A 6,000-nucleotide genomic window follows, 5' to 3' on the forward strand; every position below is an offset into this window, starting at 1 on the left:
GCTTCACAATCATCTTGGATCACCCAGGTCAGAAAACAACTTATTATTATATATATTGCAAAATATTTCAAAACCAGAATCTTCTCTTTCAGTAGTATGAGGAAAATAACAGGTCTGAAGTTGTATCACCTTGGACAGCTCTAGTATTTAGTTAGCTCACGTGTAAAATGGGGATGGCAAATGCCTACCTTTTGGAGAAGACAGAGAGGATAACCAGGAAACCTGAGAGGCCTGCTGGGTTTACATATCTACTAGTGGTGGGTGTGTTGCAGGAAAATGGGGGACGAGAGGATGGTCATGTCCCAGGTTTGGGGCTGCCAAGTGAGGGTCCTTGGCATTGCGTAGGAAAGAATTCAAGAGTGGGCTGTAGTAAAGTGAAAGCAGGTTTATTTAGAGAGATACACATTCCATAGGAATGTGGACCGTTTCAGAAGGCGAGAAGCCCTGAAATATGGGGTGGTTAGTTTTTATGGGCTTGGTAATTTCATCTGCTAACGAGTGCGAGGAATATTCTGTCTTGGAGAAGGGGGCGGGGATTTCCAGGAACTGGGCCACCGCCCCATTTTTGGCCTTTGATGGTCGGCCTTAGAACTATCGTGGCGCCTGTGGGTGTGTCATTTAGCACATGCTAATGTATTACAATGAGCATATAATGAGGCTCAAGGTCTACTGGAAGTCAAATCTTCCACCATCTTGGCCCTAGTAGGATCTTTTTTTTTTATATTTATTGATTTATGTATGTATGTATGTATTTATTTTGGCTGTGCTGAGTCTTAGTTGTGGCACGTAGGATCTTCACTGCAGCATGCAAGATCTTTCTAGTTGTGGCATGTGGACTCTTAGTTGTGGCAGGCATGTGGGATCCAGTTCCCCGACCAGGGATTGAACCCAGGGCCTCTGCGTTGGGAGCATGGAGTCTTACCTACTGGACCACCAGGGAAGTCCCTGGCCCTAGTAGGTTCTAACTAGTTTTTGTCATATCTTCAATGGCTGTGTCATTCTTTTAAAGATTGTGCCCTGCCCCCTTCCCTCCTGTCTCAGGTGGATTATTTGCCTTACCTCTTCCTCATCAACAGTAGTTATTATCACTCAATTTTTTCCTCAGTCAATTCTACAGGTGAAAAAAAGTCTCTCATTTCCAAATGTGTTTTCCAACACTAGTGAGCAATTAAATTAACTCAATCCTGACACTATCTGCTGGAGATAGCATAAGATTCCACAGGCTTAGTCCCACAAGACTGCCCTCACTTCAGACACCAAATGCAAATCCAGGTTGTAATTGCGCTTCTGACTGACTGGTTATAAGTTGGAGGTTCCTACTGAAACAGGAGGAATTATATCCTTTTACAATAAACCAGTAATCTAGTAAGCAAACTGTTTTCCTGAGTTCTGTGAGCCATTCTAGCAAATTAATAGAACCTGAGAAAGGGGTTGTAGGGAAACCCTGCACCTCAGATTGGGACTTGAACCCACCGTCTTTTAATTGAGATCACACACCTGGTCTCAGGACTTAAGGAAACTCAGGTTCTTTATGTCTAGTTGCAGAAAGAATTCAGAGACAGAGTGACAGGTAAGAAGTGGATTCATTTAGAGAGATACACATTCCATAGACAGAATGCAGTTTGTCTCAAAAGGCAAGAGCAGCCCCAGGGCATGGGGGTTGTCTGGAAAGTGAGAGTGGCCAAGATAGAAACACACTCCACAGACAAGAGTGTGGGCCACCTCAGAAGGTGAGAGACACCAAAATGTGGGGTGGTTGGAACCAGATGGAAGAGATGCATAAAGCAAGATGTGTGGGAAAAGGGCACAAAGTTTCCATGCCCTCTCCAGCTGCACCACTCTCCCAGCACATACACTTGTTCAGCAATCTGGAAGCTCTCAGAACGCCATCCTATTGGAGGGCTCGTTACGTACACATGCTTGATTAAATAGTAGGCGGTTGGCAATTGATTCAACCTCCAGCCCCTCTCCCCTCCCCCGAGGTGGGGGGAGGCGTGTGACTGAAAGTTTCAACCCTCTAATCACTGTTGGGTCCCCTGGCAACCAGCCCCCATCCTTAGGAGCTTTCTAAAAGTCACCTCATTAACTTAAACTCAGATGCGGTTCAAAGGAGCTGGCTATGAATAACAAGACACTCCTATCACCCTTATGGCTCTGGAGCTATTTCAAGGAACTGATTACAGAAGAGCAAATATTATAACAAATGATGCTCGCATTGTTCTTTTCACTTCAGAAATTTCAAGGGTTTGGGGAGCTGTGAGCCAGGAACAGTGCAGGAAGACCAAATATATGTTTCTCATTATAAATCACAATATAATCACATACACATTGTTTTAATTTGCATTTTTTTTGAGGCTGAAGTTTTCTTCATATGTTTATTTGCCATTTATATATTTTCTTTTGCACACTGCCTGTTCATGTCTTTTGCTCACTGGTGTATTTCTCTTTATCCTAATGATCTATAAAAGGTTATTATAAGGTTATTAGCGTAAGGTTATTAAACCTTTTCAAAATGCATTTACTTTTTAAAATATTTATTTGGCTGCGCCAGGTCTTAGTTGCTGCACGCAGGATCTTCGTTGCAGCATGTGGGATCTTTTAGTTGCAGCATGCGATCTCTTAGTTGCGGCATGTGGGATCTAGTTCCCTGACCAGGGATTGAACACGGGCCTCCTGCATTGGGAGCGTGGAGTCTTAGCCACTGGACCACTAGGGAAGTCCCTACATTTACCTTTTTTGTGGATAATTTCAAACACATGAAAAGGCAGACAATAATTTGATGAACTCCTACACATAATGAACTTCCATAACTATCAACTCATGTCCACTCTTGTTTCATCTATACCACTATCCACTTCCCCTTTCACAAATTATTCTGAAGCAAATCTAGAAAACATATCATTTATAAAAATATTTCAGCATGTATCTCTAAAATTATAATGGCTCTGGAACCAAGCAGGACCCTGTGAGGCTCCCAGGTACAAATCCTTTCCATGTCCCCTGTTTCTTGTTTGTAGGAAATGGGCTTCATTTAACCTCCTAAGACCTTCCCTGAGTTCCAAAGGGCAGATTCAAACAATTGCTAATCAGAGAAGTGAGGGAATGCAGAACAAAGGAGGAGCAACCAAGAAACAATAGTGCAGCAACTAGAGCTGGGTCCTGGTTCCTCCTCAAGGATTATACATAACAGTGTCTTTGAATTCTGCTACAGGAACTAATGCCCTGTCTAGGCGGAGGATGGTAAGTGCAGGCTGAGCACAATCCTGGAACACCACTCTAGTTACCTCACCACCAACAAATCAGAAGAAAGTCACACCCCCTGCAGCCACCACCCCAAATTTTGCCTGTAAAACTCCCCCAAAACTGTTAGGGGAAACTCTGACTGAAACTGCCTACCCTGGCCAGGCACCACAGTAGCCATTTGCATGAGTTATTTTGACAGGAGGTCCTGGTAAGGAACATGAAACTAATAAGCTACCACCAACCAGAAGAATTCGGGAAAGGTCTAAAGGTCCATATGTCCTACCAATCTCCCAGAATCCTCCTCACTGGAATCCATCTTGGCTGAGCCATGTGTGCGCCACCAGAAAGGACCCTGAGTCAGAATGATTGGCCAGAGACAACCCAGAAACTAATCCCATCACCATAAAACCCGAGACTGCGAGCCACATGGCAGAGCAGTACTCCTGGGTTCCCTTACCCTCCTGCTTTCCACTGGGCTGCCCCTTCCCAATAAAGTCTCTTGCTTTGTCAGCACACGTGTCTCCTCAGACAATTCATTTCCGAGAGTTAGACAACAGCCCACTCTCGGGCCCTGGAAGGGGTCCCCCTTCCTGCAACAAAACCATTAGGGAGTTCTGGTTTTTTGAGTTCGAGCCACCCATTCTCCTTTTACGTTCTTTGCAATAAACATTTCTCTGCTCCAAACTCCTATGTTAGTCAGGCACACGAACTTGCATTTGGTAACAGCTCTTTTTAAAACTATAATACCACTAAGTCACACACCACATACCATTTTTATCTTTGCAAGTTTCAAACATACATACTTGGAAGATTCATCAAGTTGAGAACATTTTAATGGCCAGTTAAAGCAAACAAGAAAGTAGGATTACATGGAAAAAAAAGTTTAAGTCAGCTGCAAAAATAGGTATCTAGCTAACTATACAAAGAACTGCTAGAAGTGAATTGCTAAAGACAGATGTAAAATCAGTAACCAGACTCACCACAAATAAAGAAATCATCAGAAACATGTGTAAAACAAGCCAGCTAGGAAAACAACAGTCCACTTTGTGAATAACAGAAGGGAGAAGAAAAAAAAAAAGAGTGTGATGATCCTAATGGTGAAATAGCTTCTTCTTGGAGCACAAAGCAAGTGGTCTTTATTTATAGTTGGACACAAAGGAAAAAACTGCTCTTGGTTTTAGCATACCTGTATTAAATGAAAATCAGAGGTGCAAATGACAATAGCTCTTTGACACAAATCATCTGAAAATAAAACTATGAAATTGTAGCAGGGAAGAACAAAAGCTGACGCCATGTTGGATCTCTTTCTTTTACTTTGACCTTTGCTTTCCATTATTTTTGTTCTGTCTATAGCTATAGGCATACATAATCGCCTGCCTCAGGGAACCCTGCCCCTCTGCCTGAATGTTAAAATAAAGTGCCTTTGTTCAGCCCACAGGGAAACACCCTGACCCTGCCCACTTCTCAATGGCTGCAGAAAAGAAGAAATTAACACACCCCCTCCCCGAGGCTGGCCAAAACCAGGAGATATTTTGCAAGACTTATGGCCTTTTTACTTTACTTCCTCACCTCCTCCCCCTCTCTGTTCTATAAAGGAAGCTAGCATCCAGACCCCATAAGATGGTACATCTGGGACGCTAGTTCACCATCTTCTTGGACGACTGGCTTTCTGAACAAAGTCGCTACTGCTTGCCTCAACACCTCGTCTCCCAATTTATTGGTCTGTCATGCAGCAAGCAGAGCGAGCTTGGACTCAGTAACAAAACTCTAGTTTTTGTTAGGGAGAAACAACCTTTGCGCAACACATGAGTACTTCCTAGGGCTCCGTTTTCTATTCCCAATCCATACCCTGTCTCTTAGACATTTTTTTCCTTCAGCATTATAACTATATTCTGCACTTTATCATATGTTTATATATGTGTATTTAATGGAGATATGAATGAATACTCACTCTTTCTGTAAGTTTCTTAACATAGGTCTCTTTTCGGTTTGAATTTGTAGAGAGACCAAAGAGCCCAATTTTAATATTTTCACAAGTTCCTCATAAGTAAAAAACTCATTCATCATTTCATGAATGAGATATTTTGATCATTTAAATGCAAATGTGAAAAAGACTTGATATCCAAAACGGACAATATATGTTATTCATACAAAGCGTTTCATAATCTGGGCTTAACATAAAAGACCCTGTTTTTAAAAATCCAATTAATTGCAAATTTATAGAGAAGACAAGAAAAACAATTTTTGGACAAGATTGTAATTTTTGAGTACAGATTTCCAAGTATATAGAAGACATGGTTTAAAATGTTTGAACATTACCATTTTTTTCTACTTTCAAAAAATTAACTGATACTGAAAATATATATACAATTATTTAATAGTCCTTTTGCCTGTTTAGATAACTTCCTTGATGTTCTAGGGTTGCTCAAAGTTGGAGGTGCAAAGTTGGAGACCTTGGAGTTAATCCATCCTTTCTTTTAATCATGAAATGAAAATTTGGGGACACCAAGATAGAGACTAATCAAAGAATTTCACAGTCTCTTTATTCCCTATTTAATATAGGTTCAAACACTATCAGACGACCTGTTTTACCTTCCCTGCCTCAAGGTGGAAATATTCAATAGTCTAAGTGGTCCTGAACTCCTGCTCTGGGGCTGCTCAACCAGTAGACGGGAAATTTTACATACAGGCTATAGACGGGATGAGATATTCTGACCCTTTCCGTACCCCAGGGAATGTACTGAGGATCCATGTTTA

Source organism: Globicephala melas, chromosome 8, assembly GCF_963455315.2.
Source record: "Globicephala melas chromosome 8, mGloMel1.2, whole genome shotgun sequence".
Classification (NCBI taxonomy): Eukaryota; Metazoa; Chordata; class Mammalia; order Artiodactyla; family Delphinidae; genus Globicephala; species Globicephala melas.